This window comes from Pseudophryne corroboree, unplaced genomic scaffold (genome assembly GCF_028390025.1).
Source record: "Pseudophryne corroboree isolate aPseCor3 unplaced genomic scaffold, aPseCor3.hap2 scaffold_545, whole genome shotgun sequence".
Classification (NCBI taxonomy): domain Eukaryota; kingdom Metazoa; phylum Chordata; class Amphibia; order Anura; family Myobatrachidae; genus Pseudophryne; species Pseudophryne corroboree.
This window is the reverse complement of record NW_026970145.1, coordinates 411,012-426,982: the sequence shown is the minus strand read 5'-3', so window position 1 is coordinate 426,982 and position 15,971 is coordinate 411,012. Positions and strand designations below refer to the sequence as shown.

Sequence of the window (15,971 nt, the reverse complement as noted above, 5' to 3'; positions counted from 1 at the left end):
AAATCAGCTTGAATGCTTCAGGGGCTGGGGCATAGCCAACATGAGCCCCACACCGAAGGAGGGTGGAGGTGTTTAATGCAAACTAGGGGTCAGCCAAGTGCCGCAAAAGGCCACCATGCCCTGCACGCCCCTTTTCTCTTTTCATATGCAGACGAGGGTTGAAGCCAACTTTGACCCACTGCTTGGATGACATCACCATATGCAAATCCATCTGCTGCAGGCCTTCCCCCAGGAATGCTTGCACTAGTTGATGCATTTGGTTTGTTGTTTGGGGGTGCTTCAGTATTAGGCAGCCTTCTGCCCTCCCATGTTCATCTGAAAATATGTGTTCTCCCTGCAGTTGTTGTCCCCAGATGAGAGTTCCCTTGTGCTGCCTCAGTTGAATCTCCTTTACTTGACAGAGATGTGCCTGAGCAGCGGCCCTCCCCAGCCCTATCCCAAATCATACTTATTTTGCATAGGAGATACCATGGTCATGAAGATTGTTCTCCCACGGTGAGGTTCATTCATTGCATTCTGGGTATGCTGACCCCTGTGATTTCCCCAAATGTTGGAAACTCGACTGCTTTATTTGTGGTAGTGGGGGACTGTGTTTGTGCTTTCCTCTGGTCAGCTCTGGTAAAAGTCAGATTTCTTTGTCTCAGATCTTCCTTTAGCCTTGTTCTTCTTTCGAGAGTTCCCTTGTGCTGCCTCAGTTGGATCTCCTTCACTTGACAGGGGGGTACCCGAGCAGCGACCCTCCCCAGCTCTAGCCCAACTTCTACTTACCTGGCAGGTGAGATACTATGATCATGTAGGTGCTTCTCCCAGGGCAAGGCTCACCCATTGCACTCTGGGTGTGCTGCTCCTGCGATTTCCCCAAATGTGGGAAACTTGACTGCATAATTTGTGTTTCCCCTGGTCGGCTCTCGTATAATTCAGATCTCTTTGTCTCAGGTCTCTCTCCAGCCTAGTTTGCTGTCTGTTTCAACTTCTCTTTTCTTGAGCCGCTCCCTTCTATGCCCTTGCGCACTATCCTGACTTCTCCCGTCTGCTTACTTTGTGCCTTCCAATGCACAATGCAAACTACAGGTAGTGCTGCAGGGCCCACACCCTTTTACTTGCCGTTCAGAGCTGCTCTGGAGCTGTTACAGTGCCCAGCTGCTGCAATAAATCAGCTTGAATGCTTCAGGGGATGGGGCATGGCCAACATGAGCCCCACACCAAAGGAGGGTGGGGTGTTTAATGCGAACTAGGGGTCATCCAAGCACCGCAAAAGGCCGCCATGCCCTGCACGCCCCTTTTCTCTTTTCATATGCAGATGAGGGTTGAAGCCAACTTTGACCCACTGCTTGGATGACATCACCATATGCAAATCCGTCTTCTGCAGAACTTCCCCCAGGAATGCTTGCACTAGTTGTTGCATTTGGTTTGTTGTTTGGGGGTGCTTCAGTATTAGGCAGCCTTCTGCCCTCCCATGTTCATCTGAAAATATGTGTTCTCCCTGCAGTTGTTGTCCCCAGATGAGAGTTCCCTTGTGCTGCCTCAGTTGAATCTCCTTTACTTGACAGAGATGTGCATGAGCAGCGGCCCTCCCCAGCCCTATCCCAAATCATACTTATTTTGCATAGGAGATACCATGGTCATGAAGATTACTCTCCCAGGGTGAGGTTCATTCATTGCATTCTGGGTATGCTGACCCCTGTGATTTCCCCAAATGTGGGAAACGTGACTGCTTTATTTGTTGGTAGTGGGGGACTGTGTTTGTGTTTTCCTCTGATCTCTGGTAAAAGTCAGATTTCTTTGTTTCAGATCTTCCTCTAGCCTTGTTCTTCTTTCGAGAGTTTCCTTGTGCTGCCTCAGTTGGATCTCCTTCACTTGACAGGGGGGTGCCCGAGCAGCGACCCTCCCCAGCTCTAGCCCAACTCCTACTTACCTGCCAGGTGAGATACTATGATCATGAAGGTGCTTCTCCCAGGGCAAGGCTCACCCATTGCACTCTGGGTGTGCTGCCCCTGCGATTTCCCCAAATGTGGGAAACTTGACTGCATAATTTGTGTTTCCCCTGGTCAGGTCTCGTATAATTCAGATCTCTTTGTCTCAGGTCTCTCTCCAGCCTAGTTTGCTGTCTGTTTCCACTTCTCTTTTCTTGAGCCGCTCCCTTCTATGCCCTTGCGCACTATCCTGACTTCTCCTCCTTTCTGCTTACTTTGTGCCTTCCAACGCACAATGCGAACTACAGGTAGTGCTGCAGGGCCCACACCCTTTTACTTGCCTTACAGAGCAGCTCTGGAGCTGTTACAGTGCCCAGCTGCTGCAAGAAATCAGCTTGAATGCTTCAGGGGCTGGGGCATAGCCAACATGAGCCCCACACCGAAGGAGGGTGGGGGTGTTTAATGCGATCTAGGGGTCATCCAAGCAGCGCAAAAGGCCGCCATGCCCTGCACGCCCCTTTTCTCTTTTCATATGCAGATGAGGGTTGAAGCCAACTTTGACCCACTGCTTGGATAACATCGCCATATGCAAATCCATCTGCTGCAGGCCTTCCCCCAGGAATGCTTGCACTAGTTGTTGCATTTGGTTTGTTGTTTGGGGGTGCTTCAGTATTAGGCAGCCTTCTGCCCTCCCATGTTCATCTGAAAATATGTGTTCTCCCTGCAGTTGTTGTCCCCAGATGAGAGTTCCCTTGTGCTGCCTCAGTTGAATCTCCTTTACTTGACAGAGATGTGCCTGAGCAGCGGCCCTCCCCAGCCATATCCCAAATCATACTTATTTTGCATAGGAGATACCATTGTTATGAAGATTGTTCTCCCAGGGTGCGGTTCATTCATTGCACTCTGGGTATGCTGACCCCTGTGATTTCCCCAAATGTGGGAAACTCGACTGCATTATTTGTGGTAGTGGTGGACTGTGTTTGTGCTTTCCTCTGGTCAGCTCTGGTAAAAGTCAGATTTCTTTGTCTCAGATCTTCCTCTAGCCTTGTTCTTCTTTCGAGAGTTCCTTTGTGCTGCCTCAGTTGGATCTCCTTCACTTGACAGGGGGGTGCCCGAGCAGCGACCCTCCCCAGCTCTAGCCCAACTCCTACTTACCTGCCAGGTGAGATACTATGATCATGAAGGTGCTTCTCCCAGGGCAAGGCTCACCCATTGCACTCTGGGTGTGCTGCCCCTGCAATTTCCCCAAATGTGGGAAACTTGACTGCATAATTTGTGTTTCCCCTGGTCGGCTCTCGTATAATTCAGATCTCTTTGTCTCAGGTCTCTCTCCAGCCTAGTTTGCTGTCTGTTTCCACTTCTATTTTCTTGAGCCCCTCCCTTCTATACCCTTGTGCACTATCCTGACTTCTCCTCCCGTCTGCTTACTTTGTGCCTTCCAATGCACAATGCAAACTACAGGTAGTGCTGCAGGGCCCACACCCTTTTACTTGCCTTACAGAGCAGCTCTGGAGCTGTTACAGTGCCCAGCTGCTGCAAGAAATCAGCTTGAATGCTTCATGGGATGGGGCATGGCCAACATGAGCCCCACACCAAAGGAGGGTGGGGGTGTTTAATGCGATCTAGGGGTCATCCAAGCAGCGCAAAAGGCCGCCATGCCCTGCACGCCCCTTTTCTCTTTTCATATGCAGATGAGGGTTGAAGCCAACTTTGACCCACTGCTTGGATAACATCGCCATATGCAAATCCATCTGCTGCAGGCCTTCCCCCAGGAATGCTTGCACTAGTTGTTGCATTTGGTTTGTTGTTTGGGGGTGCTTCAGTATTAGGCAGCCTTCTGCCCTCCCATGTTCATCTGAAAATATGTGTTCTCCCTGCAGTTGTTGTCCCCAGATGAGAGTTCCCTTGTGCTGCCTCAGTTGAATTTCCTTTACTTGACAGAGATGTGCCTGAGCAGCGGCCCTCCCCAGCCCTATCCCAAATCATACTTATTTTGCATAGGAGACACCATGGTCATGAAGATTGTTCACCCAGGGTGAGGTTCATTCATTGCATTCTGGGTATGCTGACCCCTGTGATTTCCCCAAATGTGGGAAACTCGCCTGCATTATTTGTGGTAGTGGGGGACTGTGTTTGTGTTTTCCACTGGTCAGCTCTGGTAAAAGTCAGATTTCTTTGTCTCAGATCTTCCTCTAGCCTTGTTCTTCTTTCGAGAGTTCCATTGTGCTGCCTCAGTTGGATCTCCTTCACTTGACAGGGGGGTGCCCGAGCAGCGACCCTCCCCAGCTCTAGCCCAACTCCTATTTACCTGCCAGGTGAGATACTATGATCTTGAAGGTGCTTCTCCCAGGGCAAGGCTCACCCATTGCACTCTGGCTGTGCTGCCCCTGCGATTTCCCCAAATGTGGGAAACTTGACTGCATAATTTGTGTTTCCCCTGGTCGGCTCTCGTATAATTCAGATCTCTTTGTCTCAGGTCTCTCTCCAGCCTAGTTTGCTGTCTGTTTCCACTTCTCTATTCTTGAGCCGCTCCCTTCTATGCCCTTGCGCACTATCCTGACTTCTCCCGTCTGCTTACTTTGTGCCTTCCAACGCACAATGCGAACTACAGGTAGTGCTGCAGGGCCCACACCCTTTTATTTGCCTTACAGAGCAGCTCTGGAGCTGTTACAGTGCCCAGCTGCTGCAAGAAATCAGCTTGAATGCTTCAGGGGCTGGGGCATAGTCAACATGAGCCCCACACCGAAGGAGGGTGGAGGTGTTTAATGCGAACTAGGGGTCATCCAAGCGCCGCAAAATGCCGCCATGCCCTGCATAACCCTTTTCTCTTTTCATATGCAGATGAGGGTTCCAGCCAACTTTGGCCCACTGCTTGGATGACATCACCGTATGCAAATTCGTCTCCTGCAGACCTTCCCCCAGGAATGCTTGTACTAGTTATTGCATATGGTTTGATATTTGATGGTGCTTCAGTATTAGGCAGCCTTCCGCCCTCCCATGTTCATCTGAAAAGATGTGGTCTCCCTGCAGTTGTTGTCCCCAGACGAGAGTTCCCTTGTGCTTCCTCAGTTGAATCTCCTTAACTTGACGGGGGAGGGGCTGCCCGAGCAGCCACCCTCCCCAGCCCTATCCCAACTCATACTTATTTTGCATATGAGATCTCTATATCATGAAGATTGTTCTCACAGGGTGAGGTTCATCCATTATATTTTAAAATAGGAAGGTTCAAATTACATATTTGAATTGCATCTATGTGCTGGATTCAAATGTCCCCCCCCTTCCTTTCTCAATTGTGCCCATCAGCAGCTATTCTAAGGTTGCTGCCAATGGGTGTGACACATTAATTTCTTCTGTGGGGTACACTGGACTCCACAAGGATTCACATTGGGGTGTAGAGTAGGATCTTGATCTGAGGCACCAACCGGCTCAAAGCTTTTGACTGTTCCCAAGATGCTCAGCGCATTCTCCTCTATAACCCCGCTTCCATGAACAGGGAGCTCAGTTTGTAGTTGTTGCCTTCAGTAGCAGGCCACTTAACAGGGGCCTGCCTCAAGCAGCCTATTCTTAGCTATTAATTTTGACAAGAAAAGAAGAACTTTTTTTATGAGAATCTACAAGGGCTGCAGCAGGCTAGGTCTAATAGACATCTTTACTGCAGCTTCATCACTCCCAGCGGCACTGTATACTCCCGTGCCCTGGTTGCTGGGTCACTGCAGCGGAGGCTCCGGTTTCTTCCTAAGGTCAGTCACACACAATGTAACACCCCGGTATAACAAGTGTGTAAACTATGTGGAACAGGTCAGGGATACCTTGATGGACTATTCCTCCTTCAGCAGCAGCTCTTCTCTATTCCTGGCAGAGAGGCAAGGTTTCCCCAGACACAAAGAAAGGCAGGCAGGGCTTTGTATGAAAGAATAAATGGTTTACCACATAACTCAGAAAAGGAACTGATTACAGTAGGGAAGGGAAAGATTTGATTCAAGCAACTTAAACACAGACACCATATACACTTTAAGTCATTACACAAATGGTAATATAACTAAATCTGAGATTAATACTATGTTGCTTAGTAATAGAAATCAACTTATGCAGACAATATTTAAGTCCCAGATAACATTGGTGTCACTGCAGGGAGTCTCTATGTGCACGTTGGGGCCCGGTTATGTTGTTACATAGTTATATGCAGCTATTGTCTCCTTTAGCTGTGAACAAAATATTGTAGCTCTGTGTAGTAAAGATGATTGTTTAAAACAAACTGGAGCTGCTTCCCATGTAAATCGCTGCATAGGTATAGTAAATATAGGATAATGTCCTTTGCAGTGGAGTAGGTTTCAGTATAAATATGGATTTATCTCACCCAGTCAATAGATGTTTCTGAGGCAGTTTCCCCTCAGATGTAGGCCAGTCAGCATTGGTATAAAGGCTTTATACTCTCCTGTCTCTGACACTTGCTGTGCACTCTCTTGGCTGAGAGTGTCATGGCGTTCTTACTTGTTAATTGCTGCACTTCCACTGCTGTATTTTGCACTACTGCTTACTCTCTCATGCAATTTTCAGCTTATTTGTCTCCCCTCTCTCAGCTGCTCATCTCTGCGTAATGGCGTCGCCAGCTCTTTCCTCACCATGGCTCCAACTGACTTCTCAAACTGCTGTTCAATTTTCTTTTAAATAAACTTTATTTAAAATGGCACAGGCAGCTACACTGTTGTCAAAAATGTCCTTGTTGTTATGGGATATCACACGTGCCCCCCCCAAAAACATGCGTGTCCTCACGCATTTTGGTTTTATCCCTATATAAACTTCTCACTATATCCAGTCACATTCATTAGTGAACACAGATTATGTCTGAAACATTAACATTTATCAACATTTTTAACATCAGTATCTGATAGGTATAATTCCTTTTGTGCTATAGTACATTAACACATGCTCCTGGAGCAATCGGTTGAAATCTGGACAGTATATGGTCTTGAAAAGTTTGTCTAGGAAACCTCAACCCCCCTGCCATGGATGAGTATTGAACTCTTTCTAAACTGTCTTTGGGACATGCTGTACAAAACTGCAGCTGACTATGGTGGTTTTCTGTTTTGCAAGCCCTAGTCTTCTTGCCTCCTTGTCGGTGACAAACCACCTTAGTCTGCTGTAAATACATTTTATGAGCCTCTTCCATTCCATCTTGGGATTCAGTATCACAGCTGGTTTGGGACAATAGATTCTGGAGAGAAAGAGGCAGCAAGGTTCTTCTTACAGAACAGGTTGGACAGTTTCGGCACCATCTCTTGATGTCTTCCCTCATTTCAACCCAAAAGAACTTTTTCCAGATGCTTGTTTCCATCCTTTTGCACCCAGGGTGACCTGACTTGTCGTGATATTCTTCAAGCACATAACAAGCACTTTGTCTTGGAATTACAAGTTGACTGATCCTATAATGAGTATTAGGATCCACACTACATCGAACCAACTGTCCTTTCTCTTCAAACAGCCTTTCTCGCTGTCTCAACAACTTCAGGAGTTCTGGCGAGGATTCTTGCCTTTGTCGCTTGGTCAGGTATTTCCCAATCTTCAGTAAGGCTTTGAGGTGTCTTATCATCTGACTTTTATCTTGCAGGTGGTCAAAACTGGTTCCTTGAATAGGTTGCTCACAGTTTCTAGAACTGGATGCTATATTATTCATGCCTAACATTGAAGCATTCTTTCGGATAATCTGGACACTGGAGATGGGCATTTCTATCATTATTTGGCTAGCCTTATTTTTTTCATGTTCCTCTCTTACAGATAATTCTGTTATCATTCTTCCCTTTTGTTTGGCTATCCCAGGTTGAAGGCCTTGTTTCTCCTGGAGCTTGTCAGTTTGAAACTCTCCTTGGAGTGCTGCTACGAGCTCCTCACAGCAGTTCCGCAACACATTCATGCCCACTATCACTGGAGGCAATCCATCATCTTGGGCAGTGGTGATGATGAAGCCTTGCTGTGGTAGCACTGTTCGTCCGATTTGAATTTCAGCTTCCCAGTATCCTTTGCAAGAGATGCAGTGCCCATTGCTTGCAATCGGGTTTATCAATGTGGAAGTTGACGGAAACATCTGTTCCTCAGTCCAATGCTGCTCAAACTGTGTTGCTTGTATTGTGGTCACTTGTGATCCAGTGTCTAAGAGAGCGGGCATTGAGACTCCATTGATGCAAACTTGAACCACCGGGCATTGGCTAACATAACGGGTTAACCACATGAATTTGGAGTTTAAATGATCTGGCTGCTCAAATTCTCTCTTAATTTGTCCGCTTCCTTCACAGCTTTGAAAAATGGGTCGCCTTTGGGAGGCAAAGTGGCTGGAAAAAAGTGTCTCCCTGTTTCTATGTAGGTCCCATTGGGAACTGTTCAGTGGTCTCCTCTCCTGGCACCATTCCATTTCTTCATGGAGCAGTGCCTGCTGTCTCTTCAGAATCTGCAGGTCTCTGCGCATCTCTGTCACACCACGTGTCAGTTCAGCCAGCAGACTTCGTAACTCACTAGAAGAGTCAAATATGCATGTCTTTGAACATGGCACTGTCACTCCTTTTACTGTAGGTGGGTAAGTAGCTCCTTTAAAACTTGACTCCTGGGCATCAGAATTCTCTTGATACCGTGGCATCTCTGGAATAGACTCTTGTGGAACAGCCCCTGAAGTAAGACTGGAGCCTAGAACTTTAATCGCAGCCTCTTTAAAATCCAGGAATGTGCTTCCAGGCTTCTGCAATCTCAATAGTCGCAGCTGAGTTTTTACAAATTCGCCCCTTGCAACTTCAGTGAACTGGTCCAATAACATTTTCTCTTTGTCATGCACTTCCTCAGGGTCTGCTTGCTGAACATCTCTGAGTGCTTCCTGAAAGCTGAGGGCATAGCCCGTGAGTGACTCTCCTGGTTGTTGCTTTCGAGCAAAGAAGTGCATTTTAAGTTCTGACACTGTCCTTGTGTCAAATGTGGTAGCAAGCCTGTTGAGGATCTGGTCCACAGTCTTCTTCTCTTCAGTAGGCCAGGAAGTAACCTCTCTAAGTGCAAGCCCTTTCAACTGTCCCATCAAGATCTCCACCTTTTGCTGCTCTTTCAGCGGGTACAGACGAAACAAAGACTGCAGTAGTATCCTCATCAGTTTATTTTTGTCAATTACCATTTTAATAATCGGGTAAAGAAAATTAAGTGGATTTTTGAAAGAAAACAATACTGTCAATATACTATTAAAACAAATTAAAATGGTAAAAGTTATTGTACTTTAAGTAAAAATAAAAGAGCAAAAATATCAATCCCAGTTTTGGATTACTTTAATTAACAAAAAAAAATGCATATAGCAGAGGATAGTTTCAATCTGCCTACCTCTGGGCTATGGACCCAGCATGCTTCCATTACAGTACTCTGCTGCACATGTAATTGCAAGAGATCCTGAAGCACTCACTCATCATGGGAAAGTACCAATGTGTTTCTTCATTGGTTGATGGAAGAAACATCTTACAAAAACTCTCCAGATTATTGACTATTTAAAGTTTTTCTTGGAAACGTTCTAGATGAATGCTTATCAGCCTTTGTCAGTATGTACTTTTGCAAAGTGTCGCTGTGGCGCAATCAGTTAGTGTGTAAGGCTATTAACCAAAAGGTTGGTGGTTCAATCCCACCCAGGGACGTAATTGACCTTGTTATCAGATTTTGGTGATCTTTAAGTAGACAAGTCAAAATTTCAAAAACCCCTCTTATGGTGTAGGGTACCTGGCCTTCTCTGATGTAATCAGAGTTAGATTTGATTCAGTGATTTTATAAAAACAGCTAGGAAGCACAATTTAGCAGTGGTTTGCAGAGAAAAAGAAATATGCTGGCAAAAAAATCCAATTGAGTGATTAAACAGCTCTTCATTTTCTGGCTTTACTTTTATGCTAACAAATTTGTTCTCTGAAAAGTTTCCACAAAGCCAAATATCTGATTAACATCTTTGTAGGGATGGTTTTTCACCTATTACTAAATTAAACTTGCTTCATTGGAAAGGCAGCAAGATGCATCCTCATTTCAATATCTACTGAAATAATACAGGTTGACACCAGGAAACATTAACGCCACTGCATCCTTGCTGCTTTCTCATGTGGAAGTCTGTTTAATGTGAAAACAAGGTGATATCTAATTAGCACACAGGTAAGGAATTAAGAAAATCTTTATTTAAGGGTGAAGATGTTTCTCACAAAATCGTTGCCCCAATGCATCATTGAAATTCAAGCTGGAAAGATGATTTTAATATATCACTTGTACATTTTGTATTGCTCTTCTGGTGACAATGTAGTTTGTTTTTGTCAATTACCATTTTAATAATAGGGTAAAGAAAATTAAGTGGATTTTTGAAAGAAAACAATACTGTCAATATACTATTAAAACAAATTAAAATGGTAAAAGTTATTGTACTTTAAGTAAAAATAAATGCTAAAATATCAATCCCAGTTTTGGATTACTTTAATGAACAAAAAAAAATGCATATAGCAAAGGATAGTTTCAATCTGCCTACCTCTGGGTTATGGACCCAGCATGCTTCCATTACAGTACTCTGCTGCACATGTAAGTGCAAGAGATCCTGAAGCACTCACTCATCATGCGAAAGTACCAATGTGTTTCTTCATTGGTTGCTGGAAGAAACATCTTACAAAAACTCTCCAGATTATTGACTTTTTAAAGTTTTTCTAGGAAACGTTCTAGATGAATGCTTATTAGTCTTTGTCAGTATTTACTTTTTGCAAAGTGTCTCTGTGGCGCAATCGGTTAGTGTGTTCAGCTATTAATCAAAAGGTTGGTGGTTCAATCCCACCCAGGGACGTGATTGACCTTGTGATCAGATTTTGGTGATATTTAAGTAGACAAGTCAAAATTGCAAACCCCCTCTTATGGTGTAGGGTACCTGGCCTTCTCTGATGTAATCAGAGTTAGATTTGATTAAGTGATTTTATAAAAAAACAGCTAGGAAGCACAATTTAGCAGTGAGTTGCAGAGAAAAAGAAAAATGCTGGCAGAAAAATCCAATTGAGTGATTAAACAGCTCTTCATTTTCTGGCTTTATTTTTATGATAACAAATTTGTTCTCTGAAAAGTGTCCACAAAGCCAAGTATCTGATTAACATCTTTGTAGGGATGGTTTTTCACCTATTACTAAATTAAACTTGCTTCATTGGAAAGGCAGCAAGATGCATCCTCATTTCAATATCTACGGAAATAATACAGGTTGACACCATGAAACATTAACGCCACTGCATCTTTGCTGTTTTCTCATGTGGAAGTCTGTTTAATGTGAAAACAAGGTGATATCTAATTAGCACACAGGTAAGGAATTAAGAAAATCTTTATTTAAGGGTGAAGATGTTTCTCACAAAATCGTTGCCCCAATGCATCATTGAAATCCAAGCTGGAAAGATGATTTTAATATATTACTTGAACATTTTATATTGCTCTTCTGGTGATAATGTAGTTTGTTTTTGTCAATTACCATTTTAATAATCGGGTAAAGAAAATTAAGTGGATTTTTGAAAGAAAACAATATTGTCAATATACTATTAAAACAAATTAAAATGGTAAAAGTTATTGTACTTTAAGTAAAAATAAAAGAGCAAAAATATCAATCCCAGTTTTGGATTACTTTAATTAACAAAAAAAAATGCATATAGCAGAGGATAGTTTCAATCTGCCTACCTCTGGGTTATGGACCCAGCATGCTTCCATTACAGTACTCTGCTGCACATGTAAGTGCAAGAGATCCTGAAGCACTCACTCCTCATGGGAAAGTACCAATGTGTTTCTTCATTGGTTGATGGAAGAAACATCTTACAAAAACTCTCCACATTATTGACTTTTTAAAATGTTTCTAGGAATCGTTCTAGATGAATGCTTATTAGCCTTTGTCAGTATGGACTTTTGCAAAGTGTTGCTGTGGTGCAATCAGTTACTGTGTAAGGCTATTAACCAAAAGGTTGGTGGTTCAATCCCACCCAGGGACGTAATTGACCTCGTTATCAGATTTTGGTGATCTTTATGTAGACAAGTCAAAATTTCGAAAACCCCTGTTATGGTGTAGGGTACCTGGCCTTCTCTGATGTAATCAGAGTTAGATTTGATTCAGTGATTTTATAAAAACAGCTAGGAAGCACAATTTAGCAGTGGGTTGCAGAGAAAAAGAAATATGCTGGCAAAAAAATCCAATTGAGTGATTAAATAGCTCTTCATTTTCTGGCTTTATTTTTATGCTAACAAATTTGTTCTCTGAAAAGTGTCCACAAAGCCAAGTATCTGATTAACATCTTTGTAGGGATGGTTTTTCACCTATTACTAAATTAAACTTGCTTCATTGGAAAGGCAACAAGATGCATCCTCATTTCAATATCTACTGAAATAATACAGGTTGACACCAGGAAACATTAACGCCACTGCATCCTTGCTGCTTTCTCATGTGGAAGTCTGTTTAATGTGAAAACAAGGTGATATCTAATTAGCACACAGGTAAGGAATTAAGAAAATGTTTATTTAAGGGTGAAGATGTTTCTCACAAAATCGTTGCCCCAATGCATCATTTAAATTCAAGCTGGAAAGATGATTTTAATATATCATTTGTACATTTTGTATTGCTCTTCTGGTGACAATGTAGTTTGTTTTTGTCAATTACCATTTTAATAATCGGGTAAAGAAAATTAATTGGATTTTTGAAAGAAAACAATACTGTCAATATACTATTAAAACAAATTAAAATGGTAAAAGTTATTGTACTTTAAGTAAAAATAAAAGAGCAAAAATATCAATCCCAGTTTTAGATTACTTTAATTAACAAAAAAAATGCATATAGCAGAGGATAGTTTCAATCTGCCTACCTCTGGGTTATGGACCCAGCATGCTTCCATTACAGTACTCTGCTGCACATGTAAGTGCAAGAGATCCTGAAGCACTCACTCATCATGGGAAAGTACCAATGTGTTTCTTCATTGGTTGATGGAAGAAACATCTTACAAAAACTCTCCACATTATTGACTTTTTAAAATGTTTCTAGGAATCGTTCTAGATGAATGCTTATTAGCCTTTGTCAGTATGGACTTTTGCAAAGTGTTGCTGTGGCGCAATCAGTTACTGTGTAAGGCTATTAACCAAAAGGTTGGTGGTTCAATCCCACCCAGGGATGTAATTGACCTTGTTATCAGATTTTGGTGATCTTTATGTAGACAAGTCAAAATTTCAAACCCCCTCTTATGGTGTAGGGTACCTGGCCTTCTCTGATGTAATCAGAGTTAGATTTGATTCAGTGATTTTATAAAAACAGCTAGGAAGCACAATTTAGCAGTGGGTTGCTGAGAAAAAGAAATATGCTGGCAAAAAAATCCAATTGAGTGATTAAACAGCTCTTCATTTTCTGGCTTTATTTTTATGCTAACAAATTTGTTCTCTGAAAAGTGTCCACAAAGCCAAGTTTCTGATTAACACCTTTGTAGGGATGGTTTTTCACCTATTACTAAATTAAACTTGCTTCATTGGAAAGGCAGCAAGATGCATCCTCATTTGAATATCTACTGAAATAATACAGGTTGACACCAGGAAACATTAACGCCACTGCATCCTTGCTGCTTTCTCATGTGGAAGTCTGTTTAATGTGAAAACAAGGTGATATCTAATTAGCACACAGGTAAGGAATTAAGAAAATCTTTATTTAAGGGTGAAGATGTTTCTCACAAAATCGTTGCCCCAATGCATCATTGAAATTCAAGCTGGAAAGATGATTTTAATATATCACTTGTACATTTTGTATTGCTCTTCTGGTGACAATGTAGTTTGTTTTTGTCAATTACCATTTTAATAATCGGGTAAAGAAAATTAAGTGGATTTTTGAAAGAAAACAATACTGTCAATATACTATTAAAACAAATGAAAATGGTAAAAGTTATTGTACTTTAAGTAAAAATAAAAGAGCAAAAATATCAATCCCAGTTTTGGATTACTTTAATTAACAAAAAAAAACGCATATAGCAGAGGATAGTTTCAATCTGCCTACCTCTGGGCTATGGACCCAGCATGCTTCCATTACAGTACTCTGCTGCACATGTAATTGCAAGAGATCCTGAAGTACTCACTCATCATGGGAAAGTACCAATGTGTTTCTTCATTGGTTGATGGAAGAAACATCTTACAAAAACTCTCCAGATTATTGACTATTTAAAGTTTTTCTAGGAAACGTTCTAGATGAATGCTTATTAGCCTTTGTCAGTATGTACTTTTGCAAAGTGTCGCTGTGGCGCAATCAGTTAGTGTGTACGGCTATTAACCAAAAGGTTGGTGGTTCAATCCCACCCAGGGATGTAATTGACCTTGTTATCAGATTTTGGTGATCTTTAAGTAGACAAGTCAAAATTTCAAAAACCCCTGTTATGGTGTAGGGTACCTGGCCTTCTCTGATGTAATCAGAGTTAGATTTGATTCAGTGATTTTATAAAAACAGCTAGGAAGCACAATTTAGCAGCGGTTTGCAGAGAAAAAGAAATATGCTGGCAAAAAAATCCAATTGAGTGATTAAACAGCTCTTCATTTTCTGGCTTTATTTTTATGCTAACAAATTTGTTCTCTGAAAAGTGTCCACAAAGCCAAGTATCTGATTAACATCTTTGTAGGGATGGTTTTTCACCTATTGCTAAATTAAACTTGCTTTATTGGAAAGGCAGCAAGATGCATCCTCATTTCAATATCTACGGAAATAATACAGGTTGACACCAGGAAACATTAACGCCACTGCATCCTTGCTGCTTTCTCATGTGGAAGTCTGTTTAATGTGAAAACAAGGTGATATCTAATTAGCACACAGGTAAGGAATTAAGAAAATCTTTATTTAAGGGTGAAGATGTTTCTCACAAAATCGTTGCCCCAATGCATCATTGAAATTCAAGCTGGAAAGATGATTTTAATATATCACTTGTACATTTTGTATTGCTCTTCTGGTGACAATGTAGTTTGTTTTTGTCAATTACCATTTTAATAATAGGGTAAAGAAAATTAAGTGGATTTTTGAAAGAAAACAATACTGTCAATATACTATTAAAACAAATTAAAATGGTAAAAGTTATTGTACTTTAAGTAAAAATAAAAGAGCAAAAATATCAATCCCAGTTTTGGATTACTTTAATTAACAAAAAAAAAAATGCATATAGCAGAGGATAGTTTCAATCTGCCTACCTCTGGGTTAAGGGGCCCAGCATGCTTCCATTGCAGTACTCTGCTGCACATGTAAGTGCAAGAGATTCTGAAGCACTCACTCATCATGGGAAAGTACCAATGTGTTTCTTCATTGGTTGATGGAAGAAACATCTTACAAAAACTCTCCAGATTATTGACTTTTTAAAGTTTTCTAGGAAACGTTCTAGATGAATGCTTATTAACCTTTGTCAGTATGGACTTTTGCAAAGTGTCTCTGTGGTGCAATCGGTTAGTGTGTTTGGTTATTAACCAAAGGGTTGGTGGTTCAATCCCACCCAGGGATGTTATTGACCTTGTCATCAGATTTTGGTGATCTTTAAGTAGACAAGTCAAAATTTCAAACCCCCTCTTATGGTGTAGGGTACCTGGCCTACTCTGATGTAATCAGAGTTAGATTTGATTAAGTGATTTTATCAAAAAACAGCTAGGAAGCACAATTTAGCAGTGGTTTGCAGAGAAAATGAAATATGCTGGCAGAAAAATCCAATTGAGTGATTAAACAGCTCTTCATTTTCTGGCTTTATTTTTATGCTAACTAATTTATTCTCTGAAAAGTGTCCACAAAGCCAAGTATCGGATTAACATCTTTGTAGGGATGGTTTTTCACCTATTACTAAATTAAACTTGCTTCATTGGAAAGGCAGCAAGATGCATCCTCATTTCAATATCTACTGAAATAATACAGGTTGACACCAGGAAACATTAACGCCACTGCATCCTTGCTGCTTTCTCATGTGGAAGTCTGTTTAATGTGAAAACAAGGTGATATCTAATTAGCACACAGGTAATGAATTAAGAAAATCTTTATTTAAGGGTAAGATGTTTCTCACAAAATCGTTG

At 41.8% G+C, this 15,971-nt stretch overlaps 8 non-coding genes across 8 annotated transcripts; all 8 read left to right on the top strand.

Annotated features, from left to right (window-relative positions):
- Nucleotides 1–444: 444 nt before the first annotated feature.
- LOC135032427 (U1 spliceosomal RNA) lies at nt 445–608 on the top strand. Its single transcript, XR_010227949.1, has one exon. It is a non-coding gene; the product is annotated as a U1 spliceosomal RNA (small nuclear RNA).
- Nucleotides 609–760: 152 nt separating this feature from the next.
- On the top strand, nt 761–923 carry LOC135032440 (U1 spliceosomal RNA). The gene has a single exon (XR_010227961.1). It is a non-coding gene; the product is annotated as a U1 spliceosomal RNA (small nuclear RNA).
- Nucleotides 924–1,593: 670 nt separating this feature from the next.
- On the top strand, nt 1,594–1,758 carry LOC135032499 (U1 spliceosomal RNA). The gene has a single exon (XR_010228012.1). It is a non-coding gene; the product is annotated as a U1 spliceosomal RNA (small nuclear RNA).
- Nucleotides 1,759–1,907: 149 nt separating this feature from the next.
- Nucleotides 1,908–2,070, top strand: LOC135032464 (U1 spliceosomal RNA). Its single transcript, XR_010227981.1, has one exon. It is a non-coding gene; the product is annotated as a U1 spliceosomal RNA (small nuclear RNA).
- A 674-nt stretch (nt 2,071–2,744) lies between these two features.
- Nucleotides 2,745–2,908, top strand: LOC135032406 (U1 spliceosomal RNA). The gene has a single exon (XR_010227929.1). It is a non-coding gene; the product is annotated as a U1 spliceosomal RNA (small nuclear RNA).
- Nucleotides 2,909–3,060: 152 nt separating this feature from the next.
- Nucleotides 3,061–3,223, top strand: LOC135032452 (U1 spliceosomal RNA). The gene has a single exon (XR_010227971.1). It is a non-coding gene; the product is annotated as a U1 spliceosomal RNA (small nuclear RNA).
- Nucleotides 3,224–3,897: 674 nt separating this feature from the next.
- On the top strand, nt 3,898–4,061 carry LOC135032425 (U1 spliceosomal RNA). The gene has a single exon (XR_010227947.1). It is a non-coding gene; the product is annotated as a U1 spliceosomal RNA (small nuclear RNA).
- Nucleotides 4,062–4,213: 152 nt separating this feature from the next.
- Nucleotides 4,214–4,376, top strand: LOC135032526 (U1 spliceosomal RNA). Its single transcript, XR_010228035.1, has one exon. It is a non-coding gene; the product is annotated as a U1 spliceosomal RNA (small nuclear RNA).
- The last annotated feature ends 11,595 nt before the right edge of the window (nt 4,377–15,971 follow it).